Consider the following 27,043-nt stretch of genomic DNA (forward strand, 5'->3'; position numbering starts at 1 on the left):
TTGGAAAAGGACCCTTTTGAAGGTGACAGATAAAGCTCTCCAGGCAGCCCTCGCCCCCAGAGGAAATGTGGGCAGAGAGAGCCAAACTGGTGTGGGGCAGGTGTGAGAGGGCCCAATAGCTGGACTGGAGGGTAGAGGCTGAAGAGACAACTCAGGAGGTGTGGAGGGCAGAGGAGAGACTTGCAGGGACAGGAGGTCAGTTTTTAAATTTCAAGCGATTTGCTAGCCTCAGAAAATATCTAGCTCTTCTCCAGGTACTCCCAACTTTCAGTAAAATTCTCTTATAGGTTCTGCCTTCTGATCAGTAATATTTGGGGTTGGGGGGAGGGGGATGAAGGAAAAGGCAGAATCTCTCCCACCCTCTTCCAGGCAGCCTTCCTGGATTCTCCCTGCCCCCACCCCAGTTCTGGTTTCAGAATCCCCACTTCTGCAAGTCAGCATGTAGACAAAAAGACAGGGACTCTGGAACTCAGAGCAAAATTGAGAAAGAAGAGGAAATCAGAGTGTGTGTGTGGGGGTGAGGGAGTGGGGGGGATTAAGAAAGTGCCAGGTAATTCCTGGCAATTCTCAGAAATCTTGGAGAGCCAGCAGAGTGGAGCCATGTTTGAATATTAAAGGAAAGAGTGACTCCAGAGAGGGCTTCAAGAGAGCACGTGGCTCATTCAGAATCAAACTAGATAATGTATCTAAAGCTCCCACTGGGCCCAACACCGAGGGCACTCTTAGAAATTCAGGAGTTACTATTCTTAAACAAACAAACAAACAAACAAACACCCCCCCATTATATAAGGTCCTAATTTACTTGTAGCGAGGATAGAAAGATCTCAGAAGTGAGGCGGGCACCAATCTGCTGGGGGAAGGTCACCTCCTTGTATCTTTCCTTGCTGCCCAGTCTCCCTGGTGACTCTCCCCAAGCAAGGGATGGTCTTCCTCTCTCCGGAAATAGCCATTTTTGCTGTTGTTACTGCCAGCTATAACTATTAACTAAATGTAGTTATGGTAATAACACTGCTTTTCTTCCTTGTGTCCCCGCTCTTGTGCTGCTGAGCGCCAATCTTAAATGACTATTTTCCTATTTCGGCATGAGAAAGCTGGCTGATTTTCATGTGTGGTTTATGAAAATGGAATTACTATTTTTTGGTTCCATCATGTATTCCTGTCTCCTTCCTCCAATTATACTGTAAGCGCTTTGAATCAGGAATCAAATGGACAGTTCTCTTTGGATCCTTTTGTTTTAGGCACAATAGTGGCTCCGTAGTCATCTGTTGCAACAGTGGGTGTTAATTCCGTCCCAGGCTGGGCTGAGAGCCCACACTTGGGCAGAAGGAGGCTGGGATTGGCCCAGAAGCCCCTGCTCTGGCCTTGCCTGTGTTTTCAGGCCAGTCTCCTTAGAGAGTCTTTGCTGCCCAGATGTGAAGAGGAAACTGGGCAGCAGAGGAAGAGGAAACTAATCATCTCTCTTCTGTCACCCCCTTTCCTCCTTCCTAACTCAAAACCTAATTTTAAGCAAGTACCCACCCCCTTCCATGTGCCAAAGGGAGAATCATAACTGGCTTATGGAGTCATAGGGAGCCCATTTCCCCTCCCAATGAATGATTTAGGCAATGGCCTACATGTGGCCTAAATATGGCCTTGTGACATAATTCTGGCTCTGGAAGTGGAGGAGAAGCCTGGGGCTTCTGGGAAAGATTCCCTCCCTTTTAAAAAGACAGAAGAAGAGCTGGCCTCTTTTTCTCTTAGAAATCTGAACCTAGATGTGATGGTTGGAACTGTGGCAGCCATGCTGTGACCACAAGGAGAACTGACTTGAAGGCAAGGTGCATAGACTGAGGCTAATGGGGGAGAAATATATAAAAACAAAACAAAACAAAACAAATAAACATACCTGCAAGCAAGCAAGCAAACAAACAAACAAACAGGACATTGATGTGGTCACATCATTGATGTAAGCTGAGTTAACCATCTACCAACTTAAACAAATCCCCAAAGCTGTTAACCTCGTTTTAAATAGGCTGTCGATGAAATGGTTTACATGACCTACAACTAAAGTAGGAATTTCTAATCCCAAATGCATGTGACTGAGTTTTGAACCTAAATAAAGGACTTTATATTCATCTCTGTTAAATTTAAATTTGGGGTTCTGATTTCACCTTACATCTTTTACAGACCTTTTGGATTACCAGTTTAACTACAGAATACCTCCAAATTCCTTTCAACTCTGTCTCTTTTGATGAGCACAATTTCTTCATTCAAAGAATCGATGAAGAAGTTGGAACTAGGCCAACGACAGAATTCTGTAAAACAACACTGCAAAGCTCAGGGCACAGACCTTTGCAGCCCTTCTAGTGGCACCACACAGCCCATTGCTTCTCTGTCCCATTCACTTTTGGACAAATGTCTCGTTGAAATCAGGATAGAGTGATTAATGATACAGTGATCCACCCTGTCTTATAATAAAAGACAGAACCCAGGTTACAGGCCTAGGCTGGGTCTGGATGTTTGCAGGTTTAAGACCTTCTCTATACAAGTCTGTTTGTGCGGGGACACCTAGTCCGTTTGCGGCCCTTCTGCACACCTCTCATAGCTGGGTGCACAGTTCTGGTTTGGGGGTGAGGACTGTGCTCTGGTTGGTGGGGGCAAGTCTTGGGGATGGGACACTGGCGAGAAATATGGGTGATGGCATGAACTGCTTTTCTCGTCCAAGGCCAGAAAGGTTATATGGGCCCAGATCCTTCTTAGGCCTCTTCATCTATACACTCTCTTCCGCTGCCCTGGCACTCTGCTGGGCCTTTCTCCTCCAGAGCTCCCTGAGCCTCTGTGAGGGTTGGCTTCATCTTCAGTGGATCCCCATAATGGATCTTGGGTGGGAGAGGAAGTGTTGGTGGGGAAGACGAAGGTCCCCTGAAGCCTCTTCAGTCCAGGGAGGCCTAGAAGAGATGGGGCATTGTAGGAGAGGAGGAGTTTATCCTATCTAGAAGATGGAGGCTTTCCTAAGCTGCCGGGGCTGACCCATTCCTGCCCCCTTCCCATCATTGTTCCCATGAGCCAGTCTGATCTGGTGTCCCCTGGCCCTCATTGGCCTAGGAGTAAGGAGAAGGCCGACTCGGGGCTTGGAGATAGCTGCCTTCTGGTCCAGGGCTCTGGGGACTGTGGCAGTCAGACCACACTGCTCCCCCATCCCCCTTGCCCTTCCAGGGTTTGGTAGCCTGTAGGCAGAGATGGCAACCTTGGTCCTGCACAAATGTCCCTAGGGCCCTCTCCATCAATGGCGCAGGAGCATGCTCTAGAGATGGAGCCTGTGCTAGGCCAGGAGTCTAGAAGGTGGAAGGCTCTCTCTGTGGCTTCCTGGGCTGGCTCTCCCCCAGTCCAGGCAGGACCTGATAGGCATTGGACTGGCCTAGAGGCGTTGCGAGTTTCCTGCCTGAAGATCTCGTGGTTGAGGAGCCCCCAGGCCTCTTAGACTTCTTTGTTTATGACAGTGGGCAAGGGAAGCTAATGAAATAGAGGTGACCCAGGCTCTGAGTGGCCAGCAGAAGCTTCGATCTGGTCTGAATTGCTTGGCTTGTTTAGGGGATCTGACCATATGCCTGAGACGGTGAGGAGTAGGAAGCAGGAGCTTGCTATTTGAGTTTGGAGGCGATTCGAGCAGTTCTGGAAAGCTGGGGGAACTGCCTCTTGGGGCAGGAGATGAAGGGCAGTGGTCTCAGCCCTAGAGGCCTGGATGCTGCTCTGTTTGAGAGGCCGAGGGGGAATCAGGGCTGCTGTCTGGAAGCTTCTGTGAGAGGATGGAGAGTGTGCGATAGGAGGCATGCACACCTGCACACACTTGACCGTGGAGGGGGGTGAGGGCACGGACTGTAATCCTTCACTCACAAATTCACCCCTGTCCCTTCAAGTGTGGGGCCGGAGGGAAGTGGAATCTCAGGGCTCTGTGGGTCTGGGCAGAGGGGACTGGGATGCAGGATGAGGCTTCTGTCCTGGGCTGGCCTCGAGTAGCAGCTGGGGGCCAGGGTGAGTATGTGAGAGGGGCCAGAGTCTTCTATGTGGATGGCCATTAGAGGCAGGTAAGGAGCTCAGGGAGGCCAGTGAAGAGGCTGGAGGAAGTGGCCCCAGGGGTGATGGAACGGGGGCAGGGGGGCAAGCAGCAACAGGAAGTGGTCTTCCCAGATGTGAGGGTGGCTCTGGAGTGTTAGGGGCCTGGCAGGTCTCATCCCAGAGTTCCAGGGAAAGAGCGGAGAGGCAGAGGGAGGGTGGAGGAAGGGGACTGGTGAGAAAGATGCCTACTCCATCTCCTCCCCCGCCCCCGTAACCGTCTGCTGGGAGGTGGGTTAGGAGGTGGGTTAGCCCACATCCCTGAGCCTGGCTGGGACATCTCAGGGTCTCCAGGTGCCTGAGACCGCATCTACAGCAACTGCCCTAGTGGAGTTCACGCTGGGGGAGGCTGAGGTCATTTCCAGGACTGTCCAGCAGGGGGAGCCCCACCCCACCAACCCCGTTTCTTAGGGTCCACCAAAGACCAGGGCAGCTGAGACCGGGGAGGCCAGAGTGCATCTGCCTAATGGGCAGTGGAGCCTGACCGCTCTGGGGAAGGCTTCCCTGCCCTCTCTGCCCCTGGCCGGCCTGGCCTGTCTGGTCTGGTTGGCCTGGGCTGCTCGTGGCCTCCCAAGGTGTCGAACATAAGACTCTCCCAAGCCCCTTCCAGGTGTGAGCCTGGGTCTCCTGCTCTCCCAGGTCTAGAGAGGAGGAGGAACACCTGAGGCGCCGAGGGGTTCCCTGGAGCAAAGGCCGTCCCTGGGAAGGGAAGGGAAAACTCATCAGAAGGCCTGGGAGCGGGGCTCAGTCTTGGGGGCTCCCAGTCCGCAGACCACCACGAAGGGGTTTGTGGCATGAAGTGGCAACTTGCTGCTCAGGGCGGCGCCCCACCCTCCGCTCGCCCGCCCTGCCCTGGGCCTGGTCACCACTGGACAGTGGCTGCTCGAGGCTGCCCTAGCGTGTGGAGCTCAGGGGGTAGGAACTTCTCTTGCCCAGCCTCCCACCATCCCACAAGCCTGCTTTGGACAGTGCCCACTGCTGAGCGTGTCTCCTGAGGAGAGGGCCAGAGGCCTGACGTTTTGGTGGCCACTTTGTGCAGTTCAGTATGGCGGTGCCTTGCCTTGTGCCGCTGTGTAAGTTAAAATGAAGATGAGGCAACATTGTATTGAGTAACAGTATGGGGCTCACGCCCTGAAGGGCACAGATGTGGAGTTCATTTGTTATCACGGGCAACTGGGCAGCTCTGGTGTGGGCCCTCAGCACCTAGGGGACCCTGGTGTGTGTGTGTGTTTGGGGGGGTGGGGGGCTTACTGAGCCAGGAAGCTGGGAGGGAGCAGGTTGCTTTTCTTGGTGTGTGGGGGCAGGCGATCTGGAAGGTGGGATGCTGCCGTGGGGAGCCTGGGGACAGGGGGGTCAGGGAGGGGATTCGGGGGAAAGGGGACAGTTTTCCAGGTTGGGGCCAGTGCTGGGCTGGGGGTGAGGAGGTGCCAGGGTCCCAGGCTGTGGGGTGGGCTGGTAGCACCCAGGCCGGCCTGTGTGCCTCAGCTCTCAGCTCCCATATGCCCCTTTCCATATGCCCCCATCACATCCTTGAGCCTCCGTCACTTGCTGGTGTGATTGAGAGGCTCTGGGAGAGGCAGCGAGTGGCCCCGTCTGCCGGCTGCGGGAAGCCATGTAGACTGCAGATCAGCTTCTAGCCTCCTGGTCCTGAGGGGCTCAGAAAGCCTCCAGCTCTGCCTTCTTGGTTCTTTAAAATTATAATGTATGCACAGCCTGCAGCCAAAGGGGGATTTGAAGCAGCTAACCCCTTATTTTACAAATGAGAAAACAAGCTTCAGGAGGCTTAGGGACTTGCTCAAGTCACGTCCTCCTTGAAGTTCCCTGATGTTCAGAGCCAAGAAAAGTTTCCTAAATGCAGCTTCGGCCTCCCAGCCCCACCTTTCACCCCATCCAGACGCCATCATCCCCTTGAGGGTTGTGGGGCCGAGCTGAGGCTGAGAGTGAGGACCCGGGCCAGAGGCTGGGTTGGGGAGAAGGGGCTGCCGGGCCGGGAGGGCCCAGGCTGGCCGCGCCAGGAGGGCCCAGGCTGGCCGCAGGGCCGAGTGGCTGGGAGGGGGTGTGGGCTTCCAACTGGGCCCGAGTGGCTGGGAGGGGGTGTGGGCTTCCAAGTGATCGCCATAGCCTGGTGAAGGCCCCGGGCCGAGAGCGGGTTCAGATGGAGCCGGTCCTTCGGGGCCCCAAACTGAGATGTTTGGATCCCTGCCTTTCAGGGCAGCAGCAGGCCTCACTCTGTGGAAACTTCCGCTCTTATCTTGACACATTCTCGTTTCTGGAGGACTTTCTAAGAGCAGTAATATTCAGAGCAACAATTTATGAGCGGCTATTATAAGACAGGCATAGTACCAGGTACTTGACCTGCATCCCCTCCCTTAATCCGCCTGTCAATCCCATAAGGTGAACAATAGTCCACTCAGACATAAAGTGGCTATGTATCAGAGAGGTTCAGTGACCTACCCAAGGTCACACAGCCAGGACGGGGCTGGCTGTATTAGGTTTCCGGCTAGATTTTTGAATCCCAAGCACTGGGAACTTTCCAACCAACACAGCAGCCTTTCCAACCTGGGGCTCTGGCCGAGAACGTGCTTCCTGGGGTGCCGGGATGTGGGACTCTGGCCTGTCAGGGAGAGTTATAGTCTAAGGGCGGCGGGGTGGGGGGGGGTGTTCCTGGTAGAGCCCAGGCTTTGATGGGGCAACCCAGCTTTGATCTCCTTTTGAAGTCCCGGCCTCTGGAACCGGCAGCTTCAGTGGGGTGAGCTCCAGGAAGGGGGAGATGAAAGGCCAGGAGAAGCCAGGGTGGGAGAGAGAAGGGAGGGTAGGGGGAAGTGCAGAGCCCGGAGAGAGAACAGATGTGTGAATGAGAACCGGGAAGCCAGCAGCTGGTGGAAGGGAGAGTGAAAGGCTGGTGGGGAAGAGAGACTGGGGAAACAGAAACCAGAAATGCTGTGGGCAGACAGGAACTGGCCAGGCCAGGGGCAGGGAAACAGAAAAAGGCTGAGTTTGGCCTTGGGGCATGGGGTGGGGGGAGGCACGGGAGAGAGTAGCCTGGGAACGGGGTGTGGGCAGTTCTGCCCTGGAATCTGGGCTCTGGGGTGAGCCTACCCAGTGAAGCCCACCGGTCCCTCACCTACCATCCCCTCTCCCAGCAGAGGCACCTCTGTCTGGCTAGTTGGGCCGCTGGCTGATCATTGGTCAAGTGATCCAGAGGCTCCAACATGTTTCTGGCCAAGGTCTCATTGAAGGCATCAAATGGCCCAAGGGATGGGGTGAGAGGGAGGTGAGGTGCTCACCCCTGGACTTCTGGGGTTCATGGCCCAGGTTTGCCATGACGGGAAGGGTCTGCCCTCGTGGCTGTGCACCTGTTCCTGTCTGACATCGCAGTTCCTCCTTCAGGGCTGCCGTAAGCAGGGAAGTAAGAACACATGGTGGGAAGGGGCCAGGGCCTGGGAGCTGGAGAGGCCAACCCACCCGCTCCTGCCCAGCAGCCGCCTCCTCCTCCCAATCCAGCAGCTCAAGGCCCCCGCCCTGCCCTGTGCTTTCGCTCTGCACTCCCACGCACACTGCCTGGGTACCCGGAACCCAGAGCCTTTCAGACCCAAACACAGGGCCTCCCTGGGATCCAACGGCACCCCTTAGCTCTGCTGGCAGTGGGAATGTTTGGCGGGGGTGGGGGGAGGGTTGCCAAATGAAAGCTGATAAGGGCGGCAGCAGCAGAACCCTTCCCTGGCCTGGGTTGCTGCTAGGAGCACCCAGGATTGTACCCGCCCCAATTCCCTACTTCAGAGAGGCTGGGAGGGCTTCCAAATTAGGATCTATGGGATTAATGCCCCTTTTTCCTGTCCCCTCCCCGCCCAAGCCGGTCTCACTGTAAGCGTCACACCCTCCTCCCGCTGTGCCTCCCTGGGGCCCAGACCTCCCAAGAAGGCTCTGCTGTAGCTCTTCTGTCCAGCCCGTCCTCAGAGAGGGGAACAATGCCAGGTTTTCCAGGGACAGCCGAACAGGGGCCTTGGGGAGGACCCTGTATCCCTCTGGGTCTTCACTCCTCCATACCTGATGTGGGCTGTGGGGCTGGGTGAAATTCTGGCTGTAAAGGTGGCTGGGGGTAGACGGGGTGCTGCTGAGAGGCAGCGGGGTGGAGAACACCCATGGGATGGTTGGGGAGCAGAGTCCTGGCCCCTCTGGGCCCCAGGACCCAGTGGAGGAAATGTTCTACAGGGGTCACCAGAGAGTACCTCCTGGGTCCTCCCCGAAATGCCAACCCTCACCGGCCTCCTGGGACTTTTCTCGTGCTCAGCACCACTGTGTTTCTCCTGGCCAGTCCTGACCTTCTCCATCCTGTCCCTTTCTCCGTCCTCCGCCGTCCTGCTCAAGCACAGGGCCTTGAGCTCAGGCTTGCTTACCTGCCGCCGGAGCAGTGCGCCCTCGGATTAGAGTCTCCAGCCCTGTGATTCTAGTGTCTTAGTTTGAGGGGCCTTCAGCTTCCTTTAACCCCTCAGGGAGGCTCATATGTTTGCCGAATCCCCGATGACCATACTGTGTCCCTGATTCTCTGCTCCATGGCCTCCATGCCACGCCAGGACCCAGGCTGCAGAGAGAGCCCTGCTCACTCGCCCCTGCAGAGCCCAGCAGTTCCCCTTCCTGCCCAGGGGCTCCCCCGGGAGCCCCTGGGCAGGAACTTGCCTTGTTCCTCTCTGAAACCGGAGCCCTTAGCACGGTGCCTGGCACAGAACAGCTGCTCACTCAAGGTTGGTTGAACCAAGCTGCTCAACTGAGCCAAGGGAGGTCAAGAGGAGATGGGAGCTTGCAGCCTTGACCATGAGGCCCCGTGATTAGAAAATAAAGTGGAGCACCCACATGCCTGGTGAGGCTAAGAGGCCAACCATGATGCTGGCAGTGAGGCAGCTGCTGGAAGAGGTGTGTGCCCATGGGAGCCACAGAAGGATAAATGGGGACCACTGGAGGAGGAAGGATCCCTAAATGTTGGTTCTAACCTCCTTGTTTCACCGGTGGGGAAACTGAGTCTCCCAGAGGGGAAATGATAAGCTCGAGGTAACAGTAAATTGTTGGCGGAAGTGAGACTGTGTTCCAGCACCCCCGGGGCACCTGGGGGTAGGTACGTTCTTCTCCACATGCCTCACCCTCCTCCCCTGCACCCTCCAGCCCTCCATGCATTTGTCCTGCTGGGGAGGTGAGGAGAGGCCAACAGGGCGGGAGGGTGGTGGGCAGAGTGTACCTGTAGTCCGGAGGTGGGGCTGGGTGGCTACGGGTCCTGTGCTAGGGTGGGCTCAGCTGGATGGTGGCGTATTCCACAGCCTCTCTGGGCCCCGACACGGTGGTCCGTGACTCTGACCCGAGCTCCAGGGCGGAGGTCTCCAGCTCTGCATAGTGGATGTCTGTGTCCTTTAGGTGAGAGCCCTAGAAATGAGGCAGAGGGAGAGGTGGCAGAAGGGGGCAAAACAGGGACAGAGCGCCTCAGAGCCAAGCGTTGGGATGAGATGGGGAGGTGTGGGAGTGAGGGGAGAAAAGGGAGCCATGAAGAATTATGAGGTATGGAGGGAGGGAGAGCGAGAAGCAGAAAAGCAGTCTGTCAGTGGCAACAGAGAACACAGGGCTTTGGTGAAGGTGTTAACAAAATTGGTCACAAATCATTTATATGCACCGCTAAGCTGTGTCCCTGTGGATCACTGGTCGGGGGGGCTTTGGAGAGGGCCCCCCGAGAGGCAGGGTGGGTCCTGCTCCTGGCCCCACTGTGGTTGGCTCCAAGAGATTATTTCTGCCCACATTCTCATTTTGCAGAGGGCAGAGACTGAGGCCCGCAGAGTGGAGGTGATGTGCCCGGGGTGCCAGGGAAGATGCTAGCAGAGCAGCGGTGGCATAAAATGCAACTTAGGGTCAGAAGACCTGGCTTTGAACTTGAGCTGAGCTTCTTGCTGTGGCTGGTGAGATTCCTTGACCCAACTGAGCCTAGCTTTTCAATTGTAAAATGGGGGGGGGGGGGGAGCAAACGTACGTGGATTTGCACTATCATGGGAATCTAGGGCTCCAGCTTCTATCCCGAGCTCTTCAGTGGCACAGCATTACTGCTGATTCTTACCTGGATTTGGGAATTATCAGAACAAGAGTCATCTGAGGGCAGGGGCTGCTGCTCTAGTGATGACTCATGCTGTGGCTGGGCCAAGCCCCTCTCCCTCACCTGGCCTCAGTTTCCCACTTAGCGAGGCAGAAAGGTAGCTCCATGACCTCCGAGGCCCTGCCAGCTCTTAGCTCTAGAGCCTTCCTCACCAGCTCCTCCTCCTCAGCTCCATGAATGTTCAAACAGATGGACAGGTGGTCCTGTCAACAGAGCAGGGGTGGAGGCTCTCCCTGGCCAGGAGGGCAGGAGCCTGGGGGCAAGGAGGAGGGCTCTGCACCATGGGAGGCAGACCCCTATGACCTAGGCTGGTGCCCACTTCCCCTTGGCTGGACTCCCTGCATAGCAGGGAGGCTGAGTGTCCTGATTTTAGTTCCTTTCAGCAACGCCCATCTCGTGCCCATCGGTGACCAGTCAGGGACACATGGCAGGGCTAAGATTAGAGCAATTAGCTCCTGATTTCCCAGAAGTGAAACTCACACCCTAACGCCTTTACATCTGCAGCCCCCAGTGCTTCCAGAGCCGGCCTGGAGGTGAGGGGGGAGGTTGAGGGCAGAGGAGACTGGAGCCAAAAGGAAGGGAAAGGGGGCTGGAGAGACAGGAGGTCTGGCTCCCAAGCCCTGATTTGGAGCACCTAGGAGGGTGGGTGGTGGAGGGATGGGACGGTGGGCTCAAGGAAAGCCGGGCAGTGTGTGAGTAGCAGCTGCTGAGAGGAGAAGCTGCCGGAGGCAGCGCAGACCTGCCTCACCCCTGAGAGTCCCTGGAGCAGGAGGAGCTTGGCCTGCATAAGCGGAGCCTCCCACAGATGGGGGGGTGGCTCTGCCACTCTGGCATGGCGTGAAGACCATCCTGCAGAGGTGGGGGATAGACAGTGATCGTGTCTATGTGGCAGGCAGACACTATCGTGTCTGTATGTCCACTGTCTGGTGGCGCAGCAGGATGAATGGACCCTGCCTCTTGTCCTTCCCATCATGCGGATGCCTTGGGATGGTGTTTCCAGTGGCTGGGACGCCGGGGATGTTTGCACTGAAGCTACAGCTGAGAGGCCATCAGCGTCCAGAAAACTTCTCTATGTGGGCCCTTCCCAACTGAGTGCCGTCTGTACGGAGCGGCTTGGCTCTGAACCCCGCTGAGGCCAGAGAGACCAGGGGTGATAGCAGAAGATGGTTCGGGACCATCTCACCCAGCTGGGTGGAGGGGAGGTCTCCAGTTTATTCTTGGGTTCCGGCAGGGAGGGGTGCCCTGGATGCTTTGCCTTCGGTCTTAATAGAACTGTTTTCAAAGGCAGAGCAGTGACCTGACCCCTGCTTGGGGTGGGGGATGCCTTGGCGACAGGTCAAGGAGCCTTGCAGGCCAGGATCAGGCCTGGGCACTGGCTTTGCTCTGCCTCTGGTCCCCTTCCCATCCCAGAAGGCACCTATCTCCCAGCCCAAGTTCGGGCAATGGGTAGCATTTGCGCCCTGAGATGGCCCCTGGGAAACTCAACTACCGGCCCCACCATGAGCTCATGGATGCCTAGGAGTTCCCATACTCCATTTTGTCTGAAGCGGTACTGACCATGGAAATCCACTGCTCAGCTCTGCTGTGGGGGGCACTGTCTGGGGACAACCCAGCAGCCACCATGGCAATGGCCGTGACCATACTTGCCCTGCTGTTCTCGCCACTGAGGAGTGCAGCCGGGCTCTGGTGTGGGCCTGTTCCTCAGGGGCAGGACTTCTCTGACTCAGGCTGGAGGGTTCCCCACGGGCCTGAATGGAGCTCTCACAGCCGGGCTGCGGTTTGAGATTCTCCCCACACGCTCCTCCTTCTTTCCCTCCCCTTTCTTGGGACCCGACTGTGTTTGATGCCTGTCCAGGCCTTCTCCGGTCCCCTGCCCGTTATCCTTCACAGGCCTTCCCCACCCAGCGAAGCTTTTGGACATCAAATCTTATCTTGTTGTCTCTTCTGGGAAGTCTTGAGCCAACACAAATGATGCCAGGAACGGTCTTAGGAAGTAGGAATTTGGGTCTGCCAGCTAGGACCCACTCCGAGGGGAAGGTGGGATGCAGCCCAGTGGTAACAGTCCCAGTGGAGGCCTGGGAGGGCGTCCTGGCAGAGGGGATCAGCTACAGTGGTTCAGGCCTTTGAGATACGCAGATAACCGTGTCAGAGAAGCCATGGAGTTGACTGGTGGTTATTTCTGTGGGCCCTTGTAGAGGGATAATGAGAAACCATGGGCCCCCGACAGTTAGAGGCTCAGTGTGAGAGCCAGAGGAACATCTTGGGGGGTTACGGAGAGCTCCCACTTCCTCCCACAGTGGAGTGGACCTGGCAGAAGAACAGACCCGGGACTGGAGAAGAAGCCTCACGGAGCTCCAGAGATGCCCAGCTGAGCCAGCTTTGTTGTGCTGAGGTCAGGGCTCTGGCTGGGGAAATCTGGAACTCTACAGCTGAGGTGAGGGTAAATGGATGTGTCCCTCAGAGCACACAGGTGGCCTGCCTGTCCCGCGTTTAAGAGTGAACACGCTGGGAGGCCCCAGGCACATTCCCCAGGAGCTGCCCCACCTCTGCTCCTGGCTGCCTGGCTGGTGAGGGAAGATAAAGCCCAGCAGAAGCCAGGGCGGGGACAGCAGCCTGACGAAGGAGGACCGACCACACCCAATAGTGCGTCACAGCAGAAGCCCAGCTAGCTAGGTTTTGAGTGTTCTTGACCAAAGGGGCCAGAACAAAGACCGCATAAGCAAAAATGCATTCACTTGGTGGCACTTTCTCAGGACATGGGGTTCAACACTCTGGCAAGGACCCCAGGGAATGGGCCAGATCATGGGTAGGGGGCATGGCATTTCCCATTGCAAGCGCAGAATTGGGATCGTGGTGCTAACACCACATTGGACCCTTGGTCTGTGGGATAAGAGCCAAGTGGAAACTTCTGGAACTGCCCCCACCAGCCAAGAGAGCCGGTCAAAAGTGATGTCATATGGAGGCTGAGGAGAGACTAATGCCATCATGACAGCCTTGAAGGATGCAGGGGGGGTCCCTGTCTTAACTCCTCAGTCTGCCTTGCAGAAAGGAGCCCAGAGAATGCTGACTGCTGTAGGCTTAATCAAATGGCAGCCCGTCTAAATGCCGGGAGACATGCTTGTTCGGTGGCAAGACTTGGAAGGGCCCCTCTGGAGTGCTGGGCCCCCAGCAGGAAAATATATAGGTCCAGGGACCCAAGGGAAAACAGGAGTGCCCCCCTGCCCCCTGGCTGACAATCATTCCCAGGGGCCCAGGGAGAATTTGTACTTCCCATCCTCACAACTGTGGGCTCTACAGGGCAGAGGGCCCCACTGAACTGTCAGCTGAGGCTGTCACCGGCCCAGGGGGCTCCTCGTGTTCAGCCAACCCAGAAGGAGCCCCTCTTGGCAGGGCTGCTGTCACATAGGGGGGAGGGGGCAAGGGGTGTGTGTAGGGCACAGGTGACTCCTGCAGCTTCTTCTCCTTTAATGGTGAATGGGCACATGCCGCAGCCTGGCTGAGGAGGGCATGAGGGTCTGGGGCTCAGACCCCCTCAGGAATGAAGATATGGGTCGTAGCTCTGGGCAAGCTGCCAAGACCTGCCGAGCGAGGTGGTAGCTGAGCGACCGGACACTAGTGGGGGTGTGGAAAGGAGAGATGAGTGCCAGTTGTGACCCTGAGATCTACTGGGGGTATGGAGGAGCCCGTGGAGCAGGGAGCAGACCCCCGTGGTGCCAAGGTGGACCCTCCCATCCATGGACATGCGCATTTCAGGTCCGCTGGGGGCTGATCCACCACCGCGTGTGTGCTGAGCTCACGGTCCCCATCACTGTCCTCAGGCCTCCCCCACCAAGGATGGAGCATGACAGGGATCGGGTGCAGGACTCCTCCTGTGGCTGCAGGACTCCTCTTGCAGCCAGCTGCTGCTCTAGGACTCTCTCTGGGACCTGCTCCAAGCTTTTGTAGACCGCGCGGCAGCCTGAGACATTCCCGTCCAACGCTCCTTCCTTCCTCTCTCTCTTCCTGGGTGTCAGACCTGCAGCAGGGGCTGCTGGCTCTCCCTGCCTGCTCCCTCCTTGGTCCCTCACCGCCAACCCCCACCGCAGCTCTGCACATCTCATCCCGTCTTGGTGGCTCCGTCTTGAGAGACTCGAACTGAGTCATAGGACTCCTCGGTGCTGTCTTCTGCTCCTGCTCTGGGCTTGGTCTTCCCAAGATGGAGGAGATGCAGGGCCCTCTCCTTAAATGTCCTGCAGTGTCTCCTCCTCCCAGCTCTTCTAGATCTCTTGCTTTGGAGCCTCTGGATGTCCTTCCTGAGTTCTAGCCTAGAGCCACCAAGCTCTGCCAATGGTACCCGCCACCTGAGCGGTGTCCTAGCCCAGAAACCTTGATGGAGGTTGAGGGCTGTGCGGCAGGCTTGGTCAGCGCCCTAGGGCACGTGTGCAGCATGGCGATGGGGCTGCCCAGGGTGGGGGGGCGCGCCGAGCTTGGGTGAGGCTCTAGTTCTTGGCCCCCAAACCTCTGGCAGCCCTCCCCCGCCCCTCCAGAGCCCTGCCTCCATGAACAGTGCATGCTCTCTGCTGGGCTCCCTCTCACCACTTGTTGGGAAGGAGAATTGATGACAACATCAATAACGGGAGTTGTATACAAGCTGCGGTGTCAACAGCCCCGAGGGCTGGGGATAAATCCGCTCCCGGCCCAGCAACTGCTCTGCGGGCCAAAAGGAATTACACTTCTTTTGGCGAGAACACCAGTGTCTCCTCAGGACGCCAGAGCTGATCTCCCTACGCCACCCTACAGGCCACGCTCATGCGCACCCATCCGCCTCAGTGCCCTAATCGCGTGGCCTCTGTTCAGGACATAGGGCATCCCTGGCACCTGGCCCCGCCTGCCCATGGCTGGTGGGTAGCAGCTGGCTCCCTCTGTTCTTTGTCCCAAGCGGTCTTACTGTGTTTCTCAAATGCACAAGCTTCGTCCGGGTTTCCCTCAATCCAGTATGTGCAGAGGCCAGGGAGGGAGGGCTGTTAGGGAGCGGATGGGGTCAGAGCCACGTGCTGAGGTCAGGGGCTTGTACGAGAGAGGAGGTTGCCAAGGGGAGTGTGTATTGGGAATGTGGGGCCGAGGTGGGATGTCCCGGGGTCGGGGGCTTGTAGGAGAGAGGACGATGAGTGTGCATTGTGGGGGGCCGAGGCAGTGGGACTGTCCCTGAGCCCGGCCCCTCCCGTGCCCTGAGGGAGGGCTGTGCATGCCAGGCTGATAGGGCAGCAGTCATCGAGCAGGACTGAGAAGTCGTTAGTGGGGATTGGGGCCAGCTGCAGCTGTCCCCTTACATCAGAGCGATTTTTATGCCGAGCCTGGCTCCCCTCTTCAGGGGGTCCCACGGGAGTCGTCCATGATTTTCTGAATCAGTAACTTCCATCACTTACCTCTCCCCCTGTGCCTCAGCGCCCCCCCTCCCCAAATATCCCCCCCACCCTGCCCCCGCCTGCCATTTCTGCTTCTTCCCCTCCCTCCCCCCTTCTCAGGGCTCTGGCAAGTTTATGCACTCTAGACTAGGGGCTGAGTGAGGAACGAGGCAGATTTGGAGAATCCTGAACGGGGCATGGCTTTCTCCTTTCTGGAACTCTCGGCGTCTCTGCACTCCCTCCCACCTCGACCACATTCAGGCCTGGGAACGGGGTTCTTTCTCACCGTCCTCAGGAAGGGGTGGGTGAACGGAATCTCTGTACTTATTATGTGGCCTAAAGTGACAGCCAATACCCAACTCAGGACACCAAACCCAAGCTCTGGGGGCTGCCTTGTGTGCTCTCTGGGCCCCCGGAGCTGAGGGACAGCCAGGCGGCAGAGCTGGGCGTTCTGCTGTGGACAGGAAACCCGAGGCCCAAGATGGCTCTGCCAGCCTCCTGGGGCTCCTCTGTCTTTAGGCAGACGCCCCACAGGTATGCTCGTCCTCGTGGCTGCTGTGTGGTTAGGGCCCGGACTAGGGAGCCGGAGGACCAGGGGTTGGAATAGCACTTTTCCCAGCGCTCACTGGGTGATCTTGGACAACCCTCAATTCCACTGAGCCCGTTTCCTCCTCTAGAAAATGGGGGTGACAACAGGACTCACAAGATAGGTTGGTGTGAGGGTTGGACAGAAGAGGGCTTGAAGCCTCGCCACGAAATGCCTGGCACACAGCAGATACTCACACTGCCATTGTGGTCTCTTCCGCTGGAACGGGCAGGGCTGCGCAGCACATCTTGGGACACAGGGGTCGGTGTGCATCCCCGCGTGGGAAGGGGCAGTCTAGTGGCTGTCTAGGGAGTGGACTCTGTGTCCACAGTGAGTTCTAGCTCACATTCATGTCTCGAGGTTGGGGGAGGAACAGTAAATGGCTGGTGGTCTCCTACCCTGCATAGAATCTCAAAGTAGGGCCTAGGTTGGTCCTCTGGGCTAGGCCACCTGGGAATGCTCGTTCCCTCCCTCCCTCCCTCCCTCCCCGGGGGCAGGATTTGGCTTCTCAAGATGGACTCACTTTGGCACTTCCAGCAGAGAGGGAGGATGGTTGTGTTGTATGAAGACAAAGGCCTGGCTCTCCCACGGGTGCCAGGAGAGAATGTGTTATCTTTGGGCCCAGGTGGTCTGGCCTGGGTCTCTGGGCTGGCACCGTACGGGTGCCGCCCAGCCCCGCATCTGCTGAAAGGCAGAAGCTGTGGGCAGAGGCGGAAGCCGTTCAAGCGGACGCTGGCCCTCTGAGGGGCTGGGAGTGGGGCCAGGGAGAGGGGCTGCTGCCGGTTTTGGGTGATAGTCGGCAGGGCTGGGGACTGGGGACCGGGCGCAGGGCACAGAGCTGAAAGGCAGGGCTTGGGGCGAGTGCCGGGGAGAGCGGGTCCTCAGGTTGGGAAACCATACCCTCCTGCCCTGGTCTGTCCAAGCCCCGCTCTGCCCAGGGCACCTGCCCTGTGCGAACACGAAGGGCCACCCCTGCCCTCCCTGTCGGGTCGATAAGCGCCCTCCCTGCCTTGTCTCCTGGGCTTCCTGTGTCCACTTTCCTTCCAGGCAGCGGGGCCCTGGCTAGGTGCAGCTGGGTTGGCTGGGGGTCCTTACCGAGGGGCGGTAGGAGGGGGAGGTGCTCAGATCATAGTAGGGGGTCTGAAGGGGCAGCTGCTCTATCTCTTCCTGCTCCAGCGGCTGCGGGGGCTTCCCCGGCTCCAGGTGGAGAATCTGAAAGAGGAGGCGAGCGGTTACACAGTCTGTTCCCCTGCCCTGCTCCAGGCAGCCCTCCTGGACTCCCCCCCCACCCCCAGCTTGTTCCCACGCACCCCCATCCCGGCCTTCACCACGATGGTGCCTGTCTGGGAGGAGGGAGGCACAAGGGACCAGCATGGGGCCAGGCATCTGCTAGATGCCTGAGGATTTGCTTTTCATGAACAAATGCAGTGGGAGGCTGAGAGATGGAGGAAGAGCTGTGGGCCCTGGCTGGGGCCTGACGGTCCTGGTGTGTCATTTTGCAGCATGGGAAAGGGGGAAATTCCGGGCGGCGGCCTGTCGCCTAGGCCTGGCCTTTTGCGAGCTGTGTACTGGGGTCCGTTTAGGGACCGGTGTATGAGGGAGGGCTCTGCTTTTGGGTTGGGTCCCACCCTGGGGCCATCTCCCATTTTTCCTCCCCACCCCCTCCTTCCAGGGACTCAGGCCCACCTGGATGTCCTCAGGTGCACGGTGGCTATGCCTGTCGGGAGAAGGCTCCAGCTTCTGGGAGGAGGGCAGGGCCGTCCTGGGAGAACAGAATGAGGCTCACACACGGGGTTTCTGTTCCTGTCAGGCCATGAGCCAGTTAGGGGTCCCCGAGCCCACTTCCAGGGTGGCCCCCGGGGCTCTGCCCCCAGACAGGTCAGAGCTCGGGGTGCTGTCGCCCAGCACTGCTGGGTGGAGGCTCCTGGGTATGTCTGCCCCAGCCCAGCCTGTCCCTCCCTCCAGCCTAGGTACGGGAACCCTGTGAGTCTCAGGGGTCCTAGCTTGGAGGACAGCAGGAAATCCAGAGGCTGCACCTAGGCTAGGACCAGGGTGAGGGGAGGGAGGCCTCTATTGTGGCCTGGGGGAACCAGAAATCTCAGATGGCACAATAAATACTATTGTAATATAAGATATTTAAAACCCATAATAAGGGTGCCTGGGTGGCTCAGTGGGTTGAAGCCTCTGCCTTCGGCTCAGGTCATGATCTCAGGGTCCTGGGATCGAGCCCCGCATTGGGCTCTCTGCTCATCGGGGAGCCTGCTTCCCCACCCCACCCCACCCCCCGCCTGTCCCTCTGCCTACTTGTGATCTCTGTCTCTCAAATAAATAGATACAATCTTAAAGAAAAAAACAAAAACCCAAATTCAGGCAAAAATCCACAAACCAAATATCAATGTGTTGAGAAAAAGGTAGGGTTGGGGTTACTGAGTTTTCCTTCGCCTCATGCTCCAGAATAGCTTGTGTGGCCTATTCCTGATGCTGTTTTTTTTTTTTTTTAAGATTTTATTTATTTATCTGACAGAGATCACAAGTAGGCAGAGAGGCAGGCACAGAGAGGAAGGGAAGCAGGCTCCCTGCTGAGCAGAGAGCACCCCCCTGATGCTGTTTTTAATTAACTCGTCGATATTTCGTTCCTCATGGACTTCTGCCCTCACCCGTGTCCATGGCTAGGGTAGACTTGTGGGAGGTATTTAACCTATGGTCTCCTTGTCTATAAGCCGCGGATTCCGGTCGCACACCTGCTTCTCTTAGCGGCCCCGGCAGTTGAGGGGGCGTCTGGGCGGGCAGGGGAGCGGGCTTGCCAGCACTCACCCGCCGCTGTCTGTCTCCAGCCGGTTCTTCTGCTGCTGGCGATGCAGTAAGAAGACAGCAAGCGCCACAGCAAAGATGAGGACCACGGCCACGGTGCCCCCTAGGAACCTGGCCACGTGTTCTGGGCCCCCCCGGGGGAGGGGCTTTTCTGAAGCCAGGAGATGAAGGGAGAGAGAGAGGTTGAGAGAGAGAGAAGAAGAGAGAGAGGATTCTCAGAGTAAGAGAGGGGCACAAAGCACAAGAATCAGACCCTGAGGCAGTGCCCTGCCCTCACCTCCCTCCCCTTCCCCGTGGCTCCCTCCACCCCCCCCCCCACCATGCTCCAGTTCTGGGAGGGGCTGCCCCAGTTAGGGTGGGTAGACCTCCTACTCCGCCTCCCCAGGGCGCTCTAATCCCAGACTCCGCTCAGATCTGGGGATCTGGGGCATGGAGGTGGGGTTGGGAAAGGGGGGAACCAGGGCAGGCAGAGGGGTGCTCAGAGATGGGGGTCCCCACCCCCACATCCTCTCTCTGGCCCTGCAGGGAGGATTCCTGTTGAGGAGTTTAATTTTCTTCCCCTCCCTACCCAATTAAACAAGCAAATGAACTAATTGGTGCTTTGCCCTCGCAGCTCCGGAGAGGGAGGGAGGACGGGACGGAAGATGGAAACTCTGAGATTGCATGGGGAGCCTGGGTGGGGGGCAAACCAAGCCTGTCCACTGCGGAGACTGAAAAACCCAGAGGGCCACCGTCGAAGCCCTCTGTCTGGAAAGGCCACCCTCTGTCTGGGGGCACCTGGCCGTTGCCCTGGGGCATGAGGCCCAGGGGTAGGAAGTGGGGCTGGGGGACAGGCAGCCCCCTCTCAGCCTGCTCTGTGATGGGTGGGGCGAATCACTCCGTCTCTCCGGGCGTCATGAAGAAAGGGTCCGGGGGGGTTGTAAAGGCTCATTGACCAATTTCTCAGTCTGAGCTGGAGCCACTGGCTGTCCCTGAAGATAAGAACACCTCGAGGCTGCTGGAAAGGAGCTTAAACCAGGGAATGGGGGGTTGGAGCACAGGCTCCTCATACCCTAGGTTGGCCTGCGAGACCACGGCAGCACCAGGCCTCTTCCTTCCCTCCCTCTGCTGGGCTTTGTTTCTCGCCTCTGCCCCTTGCAACGTTCAGGGAGGAAGGGACTGGTGAGAAAATCCTATGTACTTCCTCCCTCTCTCCTCCCTACACCGTATTATATATAATTAAACACAAGAGCACCTGAATAGAGGCGCTAAATTGCAGTTTGCAATAAACATCATGGAGCCAATTTTCCCGAAGCGGGATTGACAAGCACCTGCCTCTCTCTCTCTGCCATCCTGGGCCCTGACAGAGGCGGGGCCTGGGGGAGGCCTCCACGCCAGCCGTGGCTCCCAGTGAGTCTGCAGTGTCTCCCTGGCCAGGCTCCTGTCTGTCCCTAGCATCTGTCCATCCACCGCTGGAGGGCCGTGGCCCCCTCGGGAGGGCGGTGTCTGTCTGTGTGTGTGTGTGTGTATGTGATGGGGACTCCAGAGACCTCTCCTTAGACCCTTGGCTCTCCGCCAGCACTGTCTCCTAACTGCCACAGACTCCCTGGGCCAGGATAACTGAGGTCACTTAAACAAACCTTGCCCCCTTTCCTGCAAACGGTAGCACCTCAGCATGGCCTTTCCTCTTTGTCCTCAAGCCTTCCTGCTTCTGCCCTGGTTTCCAACCCTGCTGCTGCTCCAGTTCTGTGGGCCTGTCCTGCTCCTCTGCAGTGTCCCAGGCACTGTTGGGCCCTGGGCAGCAGGGAGGCAGGAGGCCCGGGCCCTGCCTCTGAGCTCTGCTGCCTTCCATTCCTCTTCCCATTCCTTCCTCTTGGCCAGCAGCTCTCTGGGACAGCCGCTCCTCCCTGCCTCTGATGCCACCAACCCTGGTCAATGCCACCAGCCTTCCTGGCCTCCCTGCCCCAGTCTGGTCTCCTCCACGCCCCTCTCCACCCTTGAGCCCCAGTGATCTTTCTAAAAACCTCTTCAGGCCGCATCTCAGCTGCAAATCTTCCAAGAGACCCTCCCCTTCTGCTCGTGGGTGCAGAGGCCTCAGCCCCTCCCCCCACAAGGCCCTGGCTCCTGGAATTCTGTTTCTAGGGGCACAAGGCAAACCTACATCCCCATGTCTCTCCGCATAGCCGAGGCAGGCTGGCCTCTCAGAGGGCTGGCTAGGGCAGCCGCGGGAAAGCGAACAGAGGAACACAAGCCTGTCTGGCTCACAGCGTTCAGGTTTCTTGCTTCCCCCAGCCAGCTAACCCTGGGGGCTGGGGGGCGGCCCCATGGAGCATCTGGGCAGGAGGGAGAGACCGGTTCCTGCCAGCCTTGCCTCCCTGCTTCCAGGTGAGCTCCCCCTGGGACTCTGGGGCCCCTTCAGCAGGAGAGGGAGGCAGCTGTCCTTGTAAAGACATGCTTACAGTGTAGACAGCGACATATGGTAGTGATACCGCGGATATGCCCATGTGGGCATCAGGGCAAAGGGCCAAAGTGGACAGGATGCTGCGGGCAAGGCCACAAAGGGCCAGGGCCAGAGCGGATAACTCGGGTTTTGTTCCCTCCCAACTGCCCTCTCTGCCTATCCCACCATCACAAAATAGGAGTGCCAGATCCCAAGAGCCCCGGGACCCTCCCTGCTTGATCCCTCTGGAGGGTCCCACCCTGGTGGAAGAAAGACAGGCGGAGGGAATGTACACAAGGAATGAGACATGGCGACAAGGGAAAGAGAAGTTGGCTGGAAGTCTGTGCCAGGCACCTGTGCTGATGTGGGGTCTGTCTGAGGCTCATGTCGAGGCTGCGAAATTTGATAATGGTACTCCCAGTGAGAAAAATGGGGCTCAGGGAGGTTGAGTAATTTGCCCGAGGTCACCCAGCCAGTTGGTGGCGGAGCAGACACGGGAGCCTGCATCTGGTGACGTTCTCTGATGAGGCTGCGGGTCGTATTATTGGTCCGGCCCCTCGTGTGGTGAGAAGCTGCGTCCCCCGCACCCCTCACCAGACACATCCCCACCGACCCCCTCGCCCTGTGTTGCTTTGTGTCTGAGCCTCCCCTTGACAGCTGTGAGGCAGGGGCCCCATGCTGGCCCCCGCTGGAGCCCTGGCGCTGGGCCCTCAGACATTCTCTGGTTACACCGGGACGAATCCACTCCCCCACACCCAGCGCCGCAGGCTTTGGGGCAGGACTGGTCACCTGCAGACAGCTGGGCCTGGCCGGGGCCTGGGAGAGCGGGGGACCTGTGTGTGAGCAGGGGGTCAGGCCTCTAGAGAGCATCTTCCGTGAGCCAGGCTGGGTGCCCGGCTGAGGCTGGTTGCGTTGACTGAGAAAGCTTAAAGGGGTCGAGTGGGTTGTCCGGAGTCCCACTGCCAGGAACGCCATGGCTGGAATCGAACAGGGTCAACTTCTGAAGTCCCTTGTTTCCTTCTGTGGGCACGGCCTGGTCTCTCTGGGACACAGGAGTCCCCCTCCAGGCAGAGTGTGCACCTGCCTTGGCTCAGACCCCGGGGACCAACTGACTCCTGCTGGTTTCTGGGGCTGAGCCAGTGACACCTGGAAGTCTCAGTGTTCTTACCTGTCACATGGTGACAACACACCCGGTTTTCCTGCCCTTAGACTGAGAACGCGAGATTCCCCAGTTAGGAGGTAAACACAGACTGGGGTCCAGTCTGGGGGTGGGGGGGCTGCAGGCCAGGGAGAGAAACCAGATCTGCCCTCCGCACTGTGAGGAGCTCGGATTCCAGCCTGCGTTCAGTACCCCATGTCTGCTTCTCCCACCACCCTGACTCTGCACTTGTCATCAGGGGTCCTGAACCCGTGCTCGGTGGCTTCACAGCACACCCGCGTGCTCTACCCATTGCCCCTCAGTAAACATGTGACTGAGCAAACAGCTCAGCAAACACATCCCGAGCACCTTCTGTGTGCAGGGCACTGGGACGGGTGATGGCAGTCTTGCCTCTGGCTCATGGGGAAGTCAGAAATGTACACAAATAAGCACCCTATTTTGTGATTCCTCAAAGGAAGTCTGTCCCAGGCCCGGGACAGGTGTGGAGAAGAGAGCGGGTGGCTCCCGGAGCTCATGGCTTCGCACAGGAGGAGCCTTCTGAGCCCGGTTTTGAAAGGCTCATAGGAGTTTACCAGTAGAACATTGTCGATAAGGTGAGGAGTGTGGCAAGGACCCGATGGGAAATGCAGACTGTGTGAGAGATATTGCAAGTTTGGGATGTGGCTGGGAAACGGGAGGCAAGGGGAGGGGAGGAGCCATACCCCACTCAGAGGCTTCGCTTTATCCATAGGTAATGTGACACGCTCTGTCCCGCTACCCCTGCCTGGGGACAGAGACACTGCTTTCTCCGGAGCTCCACAGACCAGAGCGCCCCTGTAGCCGCCTCTTCCTGAGCTCCTTGGGGCAGCTCTTGGCTGTTCTGCTCACAAAGCTCTCCCGGGGTAGTCTGCCTTCTGCTTGCATCTAGTGATGCAGGCAGAACAGGTGTTTCTGGGGGGCCAGGAGCTCGGAGGAGGCTGGGTGTCTGGATGTGGCCCCACCCAATGCCGGGAGGTAGGACTGGCTGGGTGGGGGAGGGGCTGATTACATTGCCTAGGGCCCACCCAGTGGGTCAGAGTCCACCTGGCCCTCTCTCCAGCCCAGGTGTGCAGGAGTGGCTCCTTCCCGCCCGCCAGAGGCAGGTGCCAAGGGCTTGGGTGGGGATGCTCTGGATCATTCTCCTCTCTTGGGTAGTTCTGAAGGCAGCCCAGCAAGTGCTTCACAGGGACCCGAGCATCCCTGAGTATCCGACGGAGGCAAGGCTCCCGAGACTCGTTTTAATCTCGTTGTTATAGGGACGCTCGACTGTGAGAATGCAGGTCCCCATCCACCCATGATAGGGAGCTTCTGACAGCCCAGGCCAGGGCACCACTGAGGCTGGGGCTGAGGGCAGTGCAGGACGGCGGGGGTTCGGGCTCAGCCCTCCGTGCTCCAGCGCTGGCCCTGGAGCCCTGTGGCCTCAGCATCAAGTTGAACCTCCCAGCTGGCCTCCTAAGGCCCCGCATGAACTCCTTGCCTGGCTCTTAACATTGGAGGTTGTGGAAATCTCTTCCCTTTGCCCAGGAGCAGACGCTTGCTCTCTTCCGCAGTTCAGCCTCCCTGAGCCTGGGTGGTGGGGGAACCCACCCAGAGGCTTGGAACGGATGCAGCCAGTCCGTGGCTGGCTGGCAATTGTGGCTTGGGCTCAGCCAGGCCTCTGCCTTCTCCTTCCCTTGATCTAGAGAGCTAGGAGGCCTGACTCTAGCCCAGGGCTAGAGGTGGGCCTAGACTAACGCTGGGGCTGAAGCTTCGGGACTGGGCTGTGCTTCAGCCCTGTGTCTGCTCAGGGGCATCAGCGTTAGTGCAAATACCCTTTCCTCTTGGCCACAGAATTTGCTTAGGTTCTGATCTCTGGTCACTTTGTAGTCACCTCGTTCAGACCTCCTGGATGGAGACCGGGGGCTCCAGATGGGCACCATCCCTCTTCCCTCCCAGGTCCCGGGCGTGTGATCTTTTGTCTCGGGCAGATGGAAATTATGGAAGGGGCCTAGCATGGTGACTGGCACAGAGTGCATGTAAGAAATGGTCACTCTTTTTGTCATCACTAGTCAATCAGTGTAAATTGGTGGTGGTGATGTTGGTCCCTGGAGGTTTGAAGACTTCTAAGCTATACCTGGGGCCACATTGTCATGATGTCACTCACATAGTACATGCACTTTTTCCTACATCGTCTCATTTGAGGCTTTCACCCCTTTGCCTCTGCTGTCAGATGGGTAAGTGGAGTCTCAGAGAAGGTCAGTAAAATGCTCAGGGTCACACAGCTCACTGGTGATGGAAACCAGGCAATCCGATCTTTGGTAAGGGGCTCTAACCAGCCCCCTTGAGGACCTTGTTTGGCGGGGGAGGGAGGGTGTGTTTCGTGACCCCTGCTGCCTCTGGTTGTAAGTTCAACTGGGGAGGAAGACAGGCCAGCTCAGTTTTGAGTCTTGAGCTTGCCATTTACTCAGCTGTATAATCTTGGGGCAACTCACTCAAACCCTCTGAGTCTCAGTGTCCTCGTCTGTAAAATGGGACTAACAACAGGTGTGCATGAGGTTCAGGCCTTTAGCATGGTACCTGTGACTAGTCAGTGCTTAGTAAGTGTTGTTTCTAGTAGGGCAGGGACATGTCTGCTCCTTGGGCATCTCCAGGTGGCTGGGGCTAGGGCCGCTTCTCTAATCCCACCTGTTGGCCTCTCAGCCTTGCCCTCAGCTTTCCCTTGTCCCTTGCCGGTCATGATCCACAAACCCCAACTTGTCTAGGCCAGCGTAAGCAGCAAGGGGTCAGGGTCTCCCTGTGTGTGTGTGTGTGTGTGTGTACACATGCGGACTGTGTGAGAGGCTGTGACACTCTACTTTGCACAAGGTGTTCTGGTCATCTGGAATGCTCTCCCCAGTGTCACCAGGCCTCCCAGCCCCTCCCACCTGCTCTTCACACCTTGAGTTGTCGTTAGGAGAAAAAAGGATGGCGCACAGAAGAGGCTAATTTTCCCAGAAGCTCACCCCTGCCACGGGGTTTGTCTTAGAGCCCTCTCCAAGGTCAGGCCCAGCTGGAGAGAGTTACTGGGATTTCACGCACATTCCTGGGGGGAGAGGGACTATCTCTCTGATGGGGATCCTGCCAGGCAGGGACCTGACCCCCAGTCCTCTCTGAGGGAGGGGATGAGCATCCAGCTGGGGGATAGGGCTGGGGGCATGGGGAAGCCATTTATCTGCTTCCCACCCCGCAGGGATGGTCTGGGGTGTAAGTGGTGGGGGTGTAAGGGGTCTAACTGCCCCTCCCCCACTCCAACATTCACCCTGCCCCAGGTCTCAGGAACAGCCTGTCCCCTGAGGCCCCCACTGCCTGTTCGGGGTGGGCGTGGTCCATCACTCCCTCTCTGCCTTAGTGCTGCCCCAGGAGACCCTCACTCATCACACAAAGCCCAGGGTTTCCCCTGCCTGGTTTGACGATGTCCTCTAAGGGGCTACATCTCCAGCTCTTCCAGGCCCTTCTCCTCCTGGTGCCCCTCTGGCTCATGCAGTATTGGGGGGCGGTCCTCAAAGCACCCCCCTTCCAAGGTATGTGGCCCTGGCAGCCTGGTCTGCTTACCACATCAATCACTCCCCATAGGGCCAAGTCATTCTTGCACTTTATTTCTCTGGGCAAGCTGAGCATTTTTCAAAAGGAACGTTACTGAGAAAATAAGAACAGGCAATATAAAAACACAGGAGTGGCCGAGTTCATGGAGAACCTATTTCGTCTCCTAATGTAATTTGTCATCCAGTCACAGACTCACTAGAAATCTCTGAAGGTCAGCGCTGCTGGCAGAAAGCTTGGGCTTCCCTGCGAGGAAGTGAGGTGACTGTCATGGGAGGTATGCTAGCAGGGCCTTGATGGCTCCTGGGTGGAGATGATTTTGAAAGGTCACCACATAACCATGATTCTTTATAATCACAGAGGGGCAGGGTTTACAAAGGGCTTTCACTTGTTTTCTCAGGTCTTTGGTGTAATCCTAGGAAGCAGGCAGAATATGGATTGATGCCCTTTTTACAGGTAAGAAAACTGAGGCACAAAAAGAAAGTGCCTTTTCCCGGGGCTCCTTGAGGTGCTGACTGCTGTCGCTGGGATTCACTTTCTGAGACCCTGGGAGCAGAGCTTATGGGCACCTGTGGTTCTGTCCCCCACCAAGCTGGAAGTAAGTTTGGGTCACATTTGCAAGGACTTAAGAGGTGGCCAGAGGCGATTCTGGAGTTAATGGGCCCTCAGCTGAGCTGGGAACGTGGAAGCATCACTCTCCCCCCAAGGACACGTTAGCATGACAGACTGGGGGTCCAGAAGCTGAGGGGCTGCCTGTCTCCCTGGGAGTGGTGCATGTTGATGGCCCAGCTGTCTGTCCATTCTGGGCAAGGGGCCCTCTCTCATCCCAGGACCCCACATCGTGGCTTCTCCTTGTAGAAAGTCTCCCAAATCAAATATATATTGTGAG

At 57.6% G+C, this 27,043-nt stretch overlaps 2 long non-coding RNA genes across 2 annotated transcripts in view; one reads left to right on the top strand and one right to left on the bottom strand.

The window, feature by feature from the left end:
• Positions 1-19,090, bottom strand: part of LOC116598737 — a 30,930-nt gene extending 11,840 nt beyond the window's left edge. Inside the window, exons 1-4 of the long non-coding RNA XR_004289149.1 lie at positions 19,004-19,090; positions 17,876-17,951; positions 17,285-17,401; positions 9,323-9,504 (exon numbers count right to left, since the gene is read on the bottom strand). This is a non-coding gene — a long non-coding RNA (uncharacterized LOC116598737). The remainder of the gene's footprint in view (positions 1-9,322; positions 9,505-17,284; positions 17,402-17,875; positions 17,952-19,003) is intronic.
• LOC116598736 overlaps positions 1-27,043 on the top strand; it is a 135,532-nt gene that overhangs the window by 107,700 nt on the left and 789 nt on the right. The window contains exon 3 of the long non-coding RNA XR_004289148.1: positions 26,555-26,610. This is a non-coding gene — a long non-coding RNA (uncharacterized LOC116598736). The remainder of the gene's footprint in view (positions 1-26,554; positions 26,611-27,043) is intronic.

Source organism: Mustela erminea, chromosome 9 (genome assembly GCF_009829155.1).
Source record: "Mustela erminea isolate mMusErm1 chromosome 9, mMusErm1.Pri, whole genome shotgun sequence".
Taxonomy (NCBI): domain Eukaryota; kingdom Metazoa; phylum Chordata; class Mammalia; order Carnivora; family Mustelidae; genus Mustela; species Mustela erminea.